The following is a 15,973-nucleotide window of genomic DNA, read 5'->3' as shown; positions in this document are numbered from 1 at the left end:
CTTTTTATCGATTGACTTGAAAGTAACAAGTTTTTGGAAGTCTTATTACTGCATGTATGTTTTGAAAACCTCAATAAAAAAGTTTAAAAAAAACAACAAAAACAGGACTTTAAGCATGAATGCATGGTATTTGGCATGCCAATATGAATAAGGACTTGCTTTCAAGGTTTTCTACAACTGGATAATCCTTATTGGCTTGTTCTGAAGGAGCAACCAAGCATCAGGATTATTAGTCATAACATTATTTGCACATGCAAGTTGACTAATGTAAAATAGCATATACTGTATGAATTTCTCAAACGTATCCTCAAGTATTCTACAATGGGATAATATTGTTGAAATTTGGCATATGTGTGAGATAGAAATCATAAAAACACAAAAAAAAGTGTTTGAGAATAAAGTAATACATTTCAAAATCAAAAAAAGAGGAAAAAGGGGAAGAAAATGGAAAAATAAATGTAATGCCTGTGGTGGGACTTTGCGTTGAGAGAAGATGTACTTGGGTGGAAGTGTGCATCTCGTGTGATGCCCAACAGCTGCTTGGGAGGGCACCACTCTTGACTAAGGGTCCTGCATGGAGGGGACGAAGGATGCAGCACTAGATGCAGAGGGAGTTTGAGGCCTGTCCACGTGCCTCTCAATAGCCTCAGCAATCTGGAAAGTTTGGCATTTAGGAGATCTAATTGGCTTTGTTGTCTCCTGAATGCCTGCTGCTGCTGAAGTCCTTACAGCCGCACCTCCCTATGGATAGACCAGAGCAGTACATCCTGATGGGAAGGCATAGTCCCAGGTGCCTGGGGATTCTGAGGCTTTGTGGGAGTTTCTGGGACAAACGACTGTGGTAAGGCAGTGGACTCCATATCTTGGGATGGTGTCCCCGGTGGCACAGTGGGAAAAACATTTGTGTTGGTGAGTGGTGGTGGGTACTGTTGCCGTGCCATAGAAGGTTGCTGGGGAGGTGCCAATAGGGTGTCCTGCTGCCATGGTTCCATTTGAGGGGGATGCTGCTGCTGTATTAGTGGCATATAATATATGTTGCATGGCAGATGTTATTGATGTGGCTGCATCTGCCGCTGTTGATGCTGAGGGGGATATGGCTGCTGAGTGGATGTGACTGCATCTGCCACTGTGGCTGCTGAGGGGGATGTGGCTGCTGAGTAATTGTGACTGCATCTGCCACTGTGGCTGCTGAGGGGGATGTGGCTGCATCTGCTGCTGTTCACCATATCCGATCATCTTATGTGTTTGTTCAGACAAGGTAGGAGAAAAGACAGGAACATCTTCCACTAATTAAGCTCTTGGCTGTGGTGTGTCTTCAAGTAGACTAAGATAGGAGCTAGTTTGCAAAAACAAATCATCCTCCTCACTGGTATATTACACATCACTGTGTTCTTGTGTGGTAGCAGCAGCTTCATGCTCCAATTCAGACCCTGAACCATATATTATTATTATGATTACTTAATTTGATCAAATATATTACATTTTTGCATACAATCAATAAGAAAGATAATATCAAACAGATATATGTTTGTGATAAATCAAAGCAGACCTTTTTTGTTAATCACATTTTGTGGATAAATATAATATTGTGGGAAATTGTTTAAAATAATATCCTTGCTTGCTTGAGCAGCTAGGTACTACAGAGAGCTTGCTAAATATATGCACAAAAACTGTGTAAAGATTCTTTTATGTTAAGGTGCAAATCGGACTTAAAGGGACGGAAAACCCCAACATTTTCTTTCATGATTTAGATAGATCATACAATTTCAAAAAACTATTTACTTCTATTATAAAAAATATGCTTAATTCTCTTGTAATCCTTTGCAGATGGAGCAGCATTGCTCTACTGGTAGTTGCTGAACACATCTAGTTAGCCAATCACAAGAGACAAATGTGTGCAGACAAAATGAGCAACTAACTCCCACTAGTGTAGGATGTGTGTATTCACTTTCAACAAGGGATACGAAAAGAACAAAGCACATTTGAAAATAGAAGTTAATTTAAAAGTGTCTTCAAATTACATGCTCTATTTGAATCATGCAAGTTTAATTTTGACTTTCCTATCCCTTTAATACCATGTAAAACATTAATTCTCCTCGGCCTACAGTGATGATATGAAATTATATTTAAATATATATATATATATATATATATATATATATATATAAATATATATATATATTTTATGTCCAGGGTTACACTGGCATTTTATGATCAAAGCCTATGGACATTGTCTCTCTTATCAATAGATTGTAATAATTAAAAACATTTATTATATATGATATTGAATATTTACCTTCATGGACCTCTGCAAGGCTCTGATGTATCCATGGTCCCCTCACAGACTAGGACAGATTCTCAGAAGATGACATTTGATAGCATCTCCTCCCACAACTTATAACCAATGGGCTTACTTGGGCCACCACCTGCTCCATGGGCATAACGCTCTTGTTGTGAAATTTTGGCCTTGGTTTCCCTCCTGCAATCGCAGGACCTGTGCTTTATGCTATTAAAGGACCTATTGCAGCCTAAACAGCAGACTGACACTCAGATTTCCTGCCACAGTTTGTTAAGGGACTTGTGTTTGGTTAGGATTCTCCAGCTGTGGTGGCCTATTCAAATAGGCTTCAACAAGAGCCTCCTTGTTCTCCTTGGAGTAACTCTCCTTCCTAAGCCTGCCCTTCAAACCTGAAGGACCAGCAAACACAGGCTCTCACTCCTGTGACTGGGGACCAGCCCTCTCTCCCTCCTCTGTCCCTGCAGGCTGTGACAGGCCACCAGAAGCCCCACCCACACTTGCCAAAGCCTGCCCAACTCTCCCTGTTCTAGATGTACCTGGCTGAGCCTGATTCCTTCTATCTCCTCCCAGATTCCACTGTTCCACCCTCTTTCCTTCCCTCCTCTGCCAGGGTTTGAGGTAGGATGAATTATCCACCAAAACCTTGGCCCCTAATCCTAACCATCCTACTCCCTCTCCCTGCACTACTGTGTGTTTAACCCTTACAAAGGGGTTAAACATGCAGTAGAAGTACTGCTCAGGACCCGCAATGCACTGAGGATCCCAAGCTGAAACTATATAACTAGTGCTGCTCTGCAGATCATAAGCAGTATTTCTACTATGTGTTTAACCCCTTTGTGGAGGTTTAATACACAGTAATGCATGGTTGATAGTCTTAAAATTAAATGCTCTAACAAATTAGAGCATGTAATTTTCAACTGTAATAGTCCTTGAATAACTCTCTTCATTATGAAGAACGCTCTTCATTATGAAGCTATCAGTTACCTTTTTGCTAAAGATATTTTTTATTTTTGTATTCATTGAAGCTAAAAATCAGTTTTAGTTTTTTCTGTGGGTTACCTATACAAATCGTATGGGTTTTTTTTTTCAGGAGACCAATAATGTTTTAGAAAATAACCTTTGTTTTACTTTGTGTCATTATATCCTAAATATTTTGTTCAAGACTTCAATGCTTCAATATGAACAGTACTTATTAGGCAGTGTTTGGTGGGTTTCAACCTTAGAAGCAACACCAGGATGGATTACAAAGTGATCGGTAAGTTTACTAAAAATCAAAGATGTGTCTCTGGCTGTCTGTATTGATTCAGTTGGCTTGTTAAATGTTTATAAAGATTCCTTCATTGAAATTTTTGTTGTGACCCCACAACAGATGATTTGCTTTCAACAACAATTAATGTTCACCTGTAATATGGACTTAATATACCATTTAGGACTGAAAAGGCTAAAATTTAGCAGGCAAGCTGTAACTACTTTTGGATGCTAATGTTGAGTACTTTATTTTATATCATTTGTAGTGCTTTTTGTCTTTTGATGATACATTTCAATATTTTAACCAAACTTTTGCTATAATATTAATGAATAACATATGATACAGGTATATCTCTCTATGTGGTATCTTACACCCTTTTTTGCAAAGTCCCCTGGTTAGCTTTAATTTTTTTTGTAGTAATGCTGGATGGGATTGCTTTAAAATAGAAGAGAGATACAATAGCTGTCCCCTCTTCCTTTGTTCATATATATTTTCATCCAACTGCTTTGGACCAGAAAGGGTTTGGATTTAAGAATAGTTTAGATTTGGGTATATTTGCATCTCTAAAATGGGACAGCTTTGAGACGGGGAATCTGATGTAATTTAGGCAACATTGCATGTCATAGTACAGTTTATACATGGGACGTAAATGTAGTTTTTTTTTTTATATATATATATTTTTGTATACATATGGCAAAATTGATTAAGCTCCGAAAAAATGCGCCTAAAAAAGTCACGATCATTTCCGCAATAGTTAGGAGTGTTTGAAGTAAAAAATGTCAAAAGTATTTTTCAAAATTCTAGAGACATTTTTCAGTCAAAATTTTTTTAGTCACCAGTAAATGGTTTTATTGTTTTTATCCTATTATAACAGAATAAATTAATTATGTGATTATTTGTAAGAATGTTATTTCTTATATATTATTAAAGTAATTTTTATTTTGCCCCTTATTTGGTGCTCTTTCATCAAGGAAGTTTGCCCATTTATAGTAGCTTCTTTGTTCTTTTGAGTACACTTATTTCAATTGCACTTTATTATTTAACTTTTTATAAATCTCTATATATACCTTTTTGTTATTTAATTAATTATTATTCTTTAGGTACTGCACCTTGTTTTGGGTGATTTCTAACCCTAAATACAGAAATTACTGCAAGAAAAATACATTTTCCATTTTCCCTCCAGACAAACATCAATATCACTCTTTCTCTTTCATTATCTCGCAACCTACTAATTGGCGAGATTAAATTGTAAATTTTATATGCCCCACTTTCCATAAATATATTAGAACTGTGAATATATATACGGGCATTTTAAAATGCCAATAGAGAATAATACAAGAATTAGGTATTTCCAGACAACTTATTCGCATATATTAAAGACTTGCGAATGATCGTGAGTAAGTTTGTTCACACATATGAACAGTTGCGACTTTATTGATGCATAACCTTTCATAAATTTGTTGATATCATTTGTGAACTTTTTTTTACTTTGATAAATTTAGCCCATAGTATCATCAGAAAGATAATAAAGGACTGTAATAAAAAATGTATTTGCTGTTGTTTTAAATAAACATAGACAATAATTTGCATTTTAGAAAAAAAACACCAAACCAAAGACATAGGCAGAGTAGACTGACTTACTGGTGGGGAAAATGGTAATTTTTTTAAAAAAAATATTTTTAAATAATATTATTGAAAAACTCTGAATTTCAGAATAATTCTGGAGTTTGAAATTCTGGATTTGGGGGTTTGTACAGTAAAACAGAGTAGTACACTGGGCTCAATAGATGTAAAAATATTTATTAAAAATTAACAATAGAACATTTACTTATTACTTGGTTCCATGACCTTCCTTTTCAATCACAACAGGCAGAAGATGTTTTACGTAGTCTATATAATTATTGCAGTTCTTAGTCAATTAATTAGCCACATATTTTGTATTGGATTTACAAGATCTTCTTAATTTTCAGACTTTGCTTCCTTTTTTATATAACTCTTCACCTGGTGCCAATCAAATCTATGTTATTTAAATTAGGAGACCCGAGGTAGCGGATTTGGAATAAAATAACTTATGAACTATAATATTTTTATTTTATAATTGTTATATTATTACTGAAGGTGCCACACAAATTATTCAACTATTCCACATTGTTCGATTTTGCATTCCTCTAGTGCTAGTAAAACACAGTTTGCAGACACTTACTGAAGAAGAATATTTTTCATCAAGAGTACAGCAGGTAATATACTGTAGCTATAATAATAATAAATATTTCCACCTCCTGGATGCGTCTTCTGCCAGATTATGCCATTCTTTAATTAAACAATGAAATAAATGTGCTGTCTTTTGGATTAATGTTCCTGATCAGATAAGTAAATATTTTTTAAATATAGGAAACACACTCTATAATCACTATATTTTGGAATATTATATTTTCACTATTCCGTTAAAAATGTGGAAGTAACAGTCATATACTGGTTTGATTTATTTATAGTTCAACATTTGTATTCTTCTGTATACAGTAAAAGAGATATTCAACCCACTATTTTTTTCTTTCATGATTCAGAAAGAGCATACAATTTTAAACAGCTTTCTAATTTACCTCTATTATCAAATTTAGTATACTTAATATCCGTTGTTGGAGGAGCAGCAATGCACTACTGGGAGCTAGCTGAACTCATCAGGTAAGCAAACGACAAGAGGCATTTAAGTGTAGCCACCAATAAGCAGCTAGATCCCAGTAGTGAATTGATGCTCCTGAGCCTAACTAGATATGCTTTTCAACAAAGGATACAAAGATAAATAAGTCAATTAGTTGCTTAAAGGGATATGAAACCCAGAAATATTCTTTATAATTCAGATAGAGCATGTGATTTTTTTTTTTTAAATTATATTTTTATTGAGGAATCACAAAACATAGAAATACAACTCACATGTGTTATATCTGGCAAACACTAATATAGAATTAACATAGTACAATATTTTATTCCATACATAGCATGAAACTGTATAATGTCCGAGATAACATAACCTTCATGGAATCTCCGTCTTTGGTTTTGCTCTCAAAATGAAATGTGTGTGATCCTCAAATCAGGTTTTTATTTTATTATGAGGGGCTCTTTATATTGACCATCTTATAAATACAATTTAGCATAGTAGAAAAGGGGTAAGAATAGGCTGATATCAGTCTTAAAAAAGGGAAATGTATTAAAGGGACAGTCTACACCAGAATTTTTTATAGTTTTAAAAGATAGATAATACCTTTATTACCCATTTCCCAGTTTTGCATAACCAACACAGTTATAATAATATACTTTTAACCTCTGTGATTGTCTTGTATCTAAGCCTCTGCAAACTGCCCCTTTTTTCAGTTCTCTTTACAGACTTGCAGTCTAGCCAATCAGTGCCTGCTCCCAGATAACTTCACGTGCACAAGCACAGTGTTATCTATATGAAATACGTGAACTAACACCCTCTAGTGGTGAAAAACTGTTAAAATGCAATCTGAAAAGAGGTGGGCTTCAAGGTCTAAGAAATTAGCATATGAACCTCTTAGCTTAAGCTTTCAACTACGAATACCAAGAGAACAAAGCAAAATTGGTGATAAAAGTAAATTGGAAAATTGTTTAAAATTACATGCGCTATCTGAATCATGAAAGTTTATTTTGGACTAGACTGTCCCTTTAACCAACTCTTTATATATTTATATATATATATATATATATATATATATATATGCACTATTTGAACTCTGCTGAACTGGGAATTTTCTGCTGAAGGTGCTTCCCCCAGGTGTTTCTCCTCAGTAAAAATTGTAATTATCCAAGGTAGTATCCAGGTGTAAGGGTTTAAGTCACAGAGAAAAAGGGGAAGAGGAAAGGAAAACAAAATTAGGATTACAACCTGGGCTTCAAGTTAGCACTGGTAACTGAAGAGTTCAGGCATTTGAATTAGTTAGTGGCAGCTTCCTACGTAAGTCACAACTTGAGAGCTCTTTTTCACTTGAGCTTGGTCAGCAATTTGAGTGAGAGTCACAGCTCATACAGCCACTCCCCTAGAGCTGATGGCAGTATTAAATGTCAAATAGTGCAAGAATACAAAAAGAAATTGATTATTACTCTAGAATCTACATTCAGGTGTTTACTAAGTAAAATGTCTTACTTCTAATGTTTTGTTAATTGCCATGTGATGTTAAATCCTTATCAATACTTGCTATAATTCTAAAATGTATAGCTGTCTTATGCCATAGTTTTAACCTCCTCCAAATGTTATTGTCTGTTTACTTAACATCTCACCCTGACCAGACCAGAATCTAACTTTCCAATTGGCCTTTCAAATTGTCTTTGATTAGCAATCAACTAAATTTAGTGAACTCAGCTGACTGCCTTGCCTGCATATATTTCACACTAGTTTGGGAGGTGCATTGCCTGGGCAGTTTACATTGTAACAATAGCATATGTTCACATTTTCAAAGTGAACATTTTATAAGTGAGGCATTAACAATAGAATTTTACAAGAATGAAGTGAACATTTTATGTGAGGCATTAACAATTGAATTATACAAGAATTAAGTGAACATTTTATTTATAAGTGAGGCATTAACGATAGAATTATACAAGAATTGAACAAGGATTGGACAAGGGGCAAGACACAAGGCAAGTACTTCTGTAATATTATCCTTTATGTATCTCATTGTTTCCTTGTGCAAGTCCTGCTGTAATACTGTTTCTTATGTGTTTAACTGGTTCCCACATTTGTAAAAATGTTCAGTATATTCATATTCCTTTTTGCTGCCTCTTGTCTCTATAACAAACTACATTATTCAATTACTCATTCTCCCTCTCCACTTGCACTGTGCATTAGCCCATCTCTCTCAAACTCACCTTACTTTTGCACTCATGAACTTTACCTATTCCTAAACACTCTCTCCCCCCCTGCACCTCGTCTCAAAAGCAGTTTCATTACTGCAAATCTGTATCTCATCTCCCCTAATCCTGGTCCCAACAACTGCCTAGCTGTGCACATCCATGTGTACCGTCCCATAGACTCAAAAAACAAAACTCTGCAAACCTTACTCGCATTTCTCTTGTATCAAAAGCCATTACCCCTTTCACTTGCGCACTCCGGAACTCTCACTCTGTTTGCAACAAGCTCACTTCTATACATGACCTCTATCTCCCGCTCCCTCAGCCTTCTGGCACTAACAGAAACCTGTCTCTCTCCCCTAGACACAGCATCCACTGCTGCTTTGTCTCATGGGGGTCTCCACTTCAGCCAAACTCCTAGGTCTGGTAATAGACAAGGAGGTGGTGTAGGTATTTTACTTTCCTCTCATTGCACCTTTCAACAAATACATCTCATCTCTTCCCTCACATTTACCTCATTTGAAACCCACATGATTTGCTTATTCTCTCCTTTCTCAATACGTGTTGCATTCATATTCCAACCCCCTGGCTCCTCAACTAAATTTCTAGATCACTTGGCTGCCTGGCTACCTTATTTCCTTTCCTCAGACACCCCTGCCCTCATTCTTGACAACTTAAACATCCCTCTTGACAATCCCACTGCCTCCTCTGCAAAACAACTTCTGCAACTCACTTCCTCTTTCGGTCTGTCACAATGGACTGATTCTCCCACTCACAAAGTCGGTCACTCTCTTGACCTGATCTTTAGCTATCAATGCACTCTCTCAAACTTCACAATCTCCCCCTTTGCTCTTTCTGACCACCATCTCCTTACTTGCAACATATCATCCCTCCCAACAAGTCTCCCTCCTTCTACTCCTCACACCAAACTTCACAGAAGCATTATGTCATTAGATCAGCAACAACTTGCTAATTCCCTCGAACCTCTCTTCTCATCCTTCTTCTCCTTTTCCTGCCCTGAAAATCTATCTGCCACTATAATTCCACCCTTACATCCGTCCTTGACAATCTCGTCCTCTTACCATAGCTCGGAAATCACACACACATCTTCAGCCCTGGCATACTCCTCTGACACAGTACCTACGCAGATGTTCCCGTACTGCTGAGAGGCACTGGAGAAAATCTCGGAGTTCAGCTGATTTTCTTCACTACTTATTCATCTTGAACTCCTACTATTCTGCCCTTAATCTCCATAAGCAACACTACTTCTCTACTCTTATCTCTAATCTTTCTTCAAACCCAAAACATCTGTTCTCCACTTTCAATACTCTCCTCCACCCTCCCACACCTCCTAATGCAACTTCTCTGTTGGCTCTAGACTTTGCTAGCTACTTCAATAACAAAATCAGCTCTCAACATAATTCCATTCTCTCAACCCCTCAAATGCTCTCAATCAACCACAACCCACATAACCTTAAACTTAGCTCATTCTCCCCTGTTACTGCACTCTCACCTCACTACCTGTCCCCTTGAACCTATTCCCTCACAGCTACTCCCCTCCCTCTCTGCTACCCTTACCCCTATACTAACACACATTTTAAACCTCTCCCTCAGCACTGGTATATTTCCCTCATCACTGAAACATGCACTGGTCACACCTATCCTCAAAAAACCTTCCCTTGATCCTACTTCCCCATGCAACTACCACACAGCTACTCCTCCCTCTTGCCTCAAAGCTTTTTGAAAAGCTAGTATATGTACACCTATCCCATTTTCTTACCTTAAACTGCCTTCTTGACCCACTGCAATCTGGATTTTGTCCCCATCACTCCACAGAGACAGCAATTGTTAAGGTTACCAATGACCTACTTACAGCAAAATCAAAAGACCACTTCTCTCTGCTTATCCTCCTTGATCTTTCCATAGCCTTTGACACTGTTGACCACCCTCTTTTGTTCCAAACCCTCCAATCCTTCGGCATCTGTGACACAGCCCTCTCGTGGCTCTCTTCCTACCTGTCAAGCCTTACCTTTAGTGTAGCCTTCTGTGGGGCCTCCTCTGCCCCGTCACCACTTTCTGTCAGAGTACCGCAAGGCTCTGTCCTCGGTCCCCTTCTTTTCTCAATCTACACGTCATCACTAGGTTCCCTAATAAAGTCCCACAGTTTTCAATAGCCGATAAATAATAGCCGACAAATAGCGATAATAATAATAATAACTTTAGTTTAACGGGGGGAAGTTTAAGTGAAACTAATAAGATTTCGAGTGGTCGCTATCCTGACCAGGGATACATTAAAAAGAAAAGAAAAAATAAGACAAATGCCAGGTCTCAGGGTTCAAGCCCTGGGTTATGTATGTTATGGTGGGTCACCAACAGGGTGAGTTATCTGTGTGGTTGGGGGTGTAGTTTATAAGATAGTAAATGTAAGAATGTAATTTTGTCATGGACCCTTGTTCACCAAAATCTCAGTGAACAAAGCACAAAAGAAGACTTTTGAAATTGAACATGTCTGTAGGTATGTTTTAGTAAGATAGAACTTGTCGGTATGTAATGTGTAATAAATAAGTATGCTTGATCCTCATCTGGCCTCCTAGGGAAGGATTTAGTAAGTCAGTTTATGGTTTTCTGTATTTATGTGGATAAGGTAGGATAGGTGTCTTGTGTATTGGGGTCCCATATAGAAATTTTGTGAGCTACAAACATAGTGGGATTAAAGTACTATATAGCTAAACCATTGTTACAAAAGGGAATCGTTATAATTCCATCTTACAAAATGGCATTGCATCTTACAACACAGTATGAAATAGAATATAATAACAAACATCTAGTTATTAGAGACCCAATGAACAAGATAAATATGGGAGATTTGACATATCCTATATCCGAACCCTTGTAACTTAGACTCCCCATGGTAGTTCCCATCTACATATTATCCAGAAAACTTATAATTTAATGAGGATAAATTTATCATCCTAAACCCAAGTTCATCGGGACTCCAATAGAAGAAAGGAAAATGAAAGATCCTTGTTAGTTAAAGTGCATTTGACAATTCTGTCGCACATGTCGGTAGAAATGCTTACAACTAATCATGAACATATATATCATATCAAATATTTGGTAGTTAGAGTCCAGGAGACAGTTGAACCAGAAGGCCTTTCTCATAGCCCCCCTTCAAGTGTAATGTTGAACTCTTAACACTCCTCCATCCAAGTGTTTATGTTGTGATGAGCCTTTCCTATAGATGAACAATTACATCTTGGGATTCTAGCTGATTTATACAATTTTTGAGAGTTTCTTTGTGTATAGCAGTGCAAATGTAGTTTGTATGGTCACCAGATAGGCCTACCTATATAAGTGGTATTAGTAGACCACTACAGTGTATACATCTATCTCCTAAAGGACACACTGTCATGCTGAGAGGAGGCCTCACATCCCAACACAAACGCACATACCATATGAAAAACTTGGGTAAAAGATCCCAGGAGACTGACTCTAAATATGCCCATGCCAAGGTGTGTATGTTGTAGGAAGTTTTTCCTGTAGTAAAACAGATACCACCCAGCTCTCTATCTTGCATATGCCTTATATGAAGATCTTTTTGTGTATAGCAGCGCAAATATATTTTAAATGGCCTACCTGTGTAAGTGATACTAAAAGACTGCTTAGTTATGAACATCTGTCTCATGTTTAACATACAAAACATTAGATCAATATAGGACAGGGAGTAAACTTATCATTTCTACTCCAAATCAGAGATGCCAATCTGCTCGACCGGCTCAGTGATCAATAAACTTGGTCGCATCAGAGTAGCAAAGTCCAACCCCGGAGTAGCATATATCATTATAGATTCACAGTTCAAGACTTATCATGAGTCTACCTTATAAATGTGGTACTTAATACCTGCTTTATGTTGAGTCATCTGCTGTTGAATCAGTTGGATCATTCTGGTCCAAATCTCTGGTGGGTGATTGTCGTGGAGGTGAGTTTAAGGTGAAAGTTTGTTATTTCCTAGGCACCTTTCTCTGAGGCAAGGGTCTCCACTCAGTCACCAAGGGTCTGAGGTCGGAAGATGGGGGTTTAAAAAAATCTCCTCCATTAGATGGGACAGATCTTCCTCGAGTTGTGGAATAATTTGCTGTAGACCATTCCTTTACAAGTTGTTGACCTTTAGTTGTGGTGTCCGCTGTATAGAGGTGACCCTCCTTGTGGATCAGAAGCTTGGTTGGGTATCCCCATCTGTATCTAATGCCCAGTTGTTGAAGGGATTTAGTAATATCTTGGAAAGTTCCTCTTTTCTTTGAATGTAAAAAAGTGTGAATGTGCTATGACATCTCTTGGTTTATCAGATGATACATTTCTTCCCCTAGGCAATCTATGGACCCTGTCTATCATGTTTTCATTTGGGGATAGTGGTGATTTTAAGTATTCACAAAACTCTGTGAGGAAGTTACCCAGATCTGTTACTGCTATTTCTTCTGGGATACCTCTAAAACGCAGATTGTTCCCGCGAGACCGGTCCTCCATATCTGCCATTTTTGCTTATAGGGAAACAATCATATCTACTAATACTTGAGAGTGATTGGATATGTTAACTTGTTCAAACGCAAAATCTTCCTGCTTTCTCTCCAAGGTTTCAACCCTTTCACTAATCACTTCATTATCTTTGTGCAACTCAGCCGCTGAACCCTTAATTGCCTTTGTAAGTGAGTCCTGAAGGGCATTAAGCCTCTAAGTTAGTGTAGAGACTATATCTGAGGCCATGGAGATTTCTAGAGTAAAGGATGTCTGGGAGCACAGTTCAGAAGAAATCCCTCTCTCTAAAGGGGGTGAAATCAAGTTCCCTGCTTTCAGCTGTCTTTTCAATAGGTCCTTTCGCCTTAAAGTGATCAGCAACTGATTTTTTAATGTCTGAGGAGATTGTGGTCTTTTTAGACCCCTGTGGCATGTTAGGGAGATCTTATGGCTCTCTGATGCCAGCTTGAGTCGTACACCTTAACAGATACAGCTATGTGTAAGCATAAACTCTTTTAAAAAATGTTAACGATTTTTGGGCCCACTTGTAGTATCCTGGCCAGGATAGACAAAGATGTTTTACACACGCATCTTAGCAGATATCTTTCATTATGAAGTCTTCTAACTGGTAAGCGATTGACGATGTATAGGCCTTATTTGAGGCCTCACCTGCAGGATATGAGTGCCCGCTAAGTATATATGGATCAAAACCCAGACATATAGGAATGGGTTCAGTATATCATATGGTTTTGGGCAAGCAGATAAAGTGTTCTATTCTCCCACCTGTTGCTGTGCCCAGATTTGTGCTGCGTAGTATGGTCCAGGGGAGCTTATGGCCTATAAAGTGTCTCTCTGTATATAAATAGAGGATCTGCTGTGCTCCGTGTTATAGGTGCCCTTATAAGCCCAAAAACTGAGGATCTTTACTCACTGTTACTCCCTGAGGCTTCTGGCCTCTACGGCCGTGTCTCTGAAGAACCACATAGGTCAAATATACGGCATGGAGTCCTGGGCAGAATCTAACAGGGGCCTCTATCTCACCTCCCTCCCGGTGTCAGAAAGTTGCTTTTTCATGCAATTCTGGTAGCTCTCAAACCTCCAGTCTTATCCAGCCCAGGATCTTACGATCTTTTCTCCCAAACGTCTCTGATCTTGGCCTCTTCTTACTCCGGAGCGGAGACCCAACCCTCTGTAGTACTTCTCAGTAAGGGTCTCGTATCGGTCAGTTAAGTTCCTGCTCATGGCTTACTCCCGTCTTATGCAGGGATAGTCTCACCTGTCGCCAAGATTATCTAGGGGTCCTGTGAAGATTATTAGTCTTGGTAGAATAGGATCCCCTGATTAGCAGCCTGAAAAAAGCTAGTTAGAGAGACTCATTTTGCGGAGCTTCTCTCATATGCGACCACTCAGTGTAGCGGTTAGCTCTGCCCCCCCCCCCCCCCCAGAGCATGCGATTTTAAACAACTATTTAGTATACTTCTATTATCATATTTTCTTTGTTATTTTGGTATCTTTTGTTGAAAAGCAGGGATGTATGCTTAGGAGCCAGCCCATTTCTGGAGCACTATATAGAAGCTATTTTGCAAGTATGTTATCCATTTGCAAGAGCACTAGATGGCAGCCCTATTTCCTACCCTTTAGTGGTCCAAATGCCTAAATAGGTATCTCTTCAACACAGAATATCATGGGAACTAAACAAATTTGATAATAGAAGTAAATTAGAAACTTTTTTAAAAATGTTATGCTTTGTCTAAATCACAAAACAAAATGTTTGTGTCTCATATCCCTTTAGAATCACATCTCTATCTGAATCTTAGTTATGTGTTTTTACAGTCAAGTACTTATGAACAGCACAAGTGATCCTGGACCATGCCTGAAGTTTTCCCCCTAACACGTACTTTAACTCTTTAGCTTCTAACTAGATCAAAGAAACAAGGGGCGCCTTAAAGTGAAATCCGTAAGTTATTAAGAGAACGAATGATAGAATATAACTCACAATTTGAGATGGCACTTGTCGGAACAAAGTGCAAACGGGCAGGCTGATGCTCACAGCAGTCAGCTAACTTGATACTCTCCCAGTATCAAGGCATGACATGAACAGCTGCTTCCAGGCAGTCTTGGTGTTAGCGGTCAGTCTTTAGCTGCTAAGCCTTTCTCCCAGAACTGTGCTAATTTTTAACTTTTTTTTGCTGATTAAATTTAAACACTATTGTAAGTCATATTTCTGAAAGTGATGCACACATTTATTGCAGATTCAGAATGTACCATTAAAATATTTATATTTTATTGCACGTGAGAAGGTTGCAACAAGATTCAGCAGCCACAGAACTTGTAAAGGATTTAACAGGGAATGCTTGAGAAATCCCTGTAGCATGGCAAGCAAGTCTCTCTTGTTTTCTTTCACAAACATGTCTGTCAAGCTGAAGAACTAAGGTGATCACATTTTAAAGGTCATTGGGAAGACCAATATTGGCTAATTCATCCTTGAGCTATTCGGAAAGGCACAGATGAAATTGGTTAAGAAGAGAGGGTGCATTCTACTATGTGTCACTGTAAATATGGTAAAAGTCAGCTATGTAGTCCTCTACAGGTCTTTTTCCCTGATAAAGAGATCTTAAAGCCGATTGAGATAAAGAAATGCAACGCGAGTAATTATATAAAACACTGATAGCACGCTCATATAAAAGATTATACTTTTTACTCTGCACCTAAGCATTTATATTCTTATTTTTATTACATTTTCATTCACCAAACCAGTTACACTTTGTTAAAAGCAGCAAAGCTATATAATATCACCTGGTCTGATAACACAATGATATCTAAAAATGTGAGTTGGCTTGGTGTTCCACTTACTCCTTTTCAATGGCGTTTAGAGGATTGTCTACTCAGTGATCCACTTATACAACATTAAATCTTAGCTCTTATTTTACCCTAAATGCCGCTGGAGAGACTTCGCCTTGCATGTGGTGGGAAGTGCATAAGTGCAGCGTTATTCATGACAAACTCATTAAGCATTAAGCGCATATCAATAAATAACAGATTATACTCCT

This window comes from Bombina bombina, chromosome 3 (assembly GCF_027579735.1).
Source record: "Bombina bombina isolate aBomBom1 chromosome 3, aBomBom1.pri, whole genome shotgun sequence".
Taxonomy (NCBI): Eukaryota; Metazoa; Chordata; class Amphibia; order Anura; family Bombinatoridae; genus Bombina; species Bombina bombina.
The sequence above is the reverse complement of the archived record's forward strand: the minus strand, read 5'-3'. Positions refer to the sequence as shown.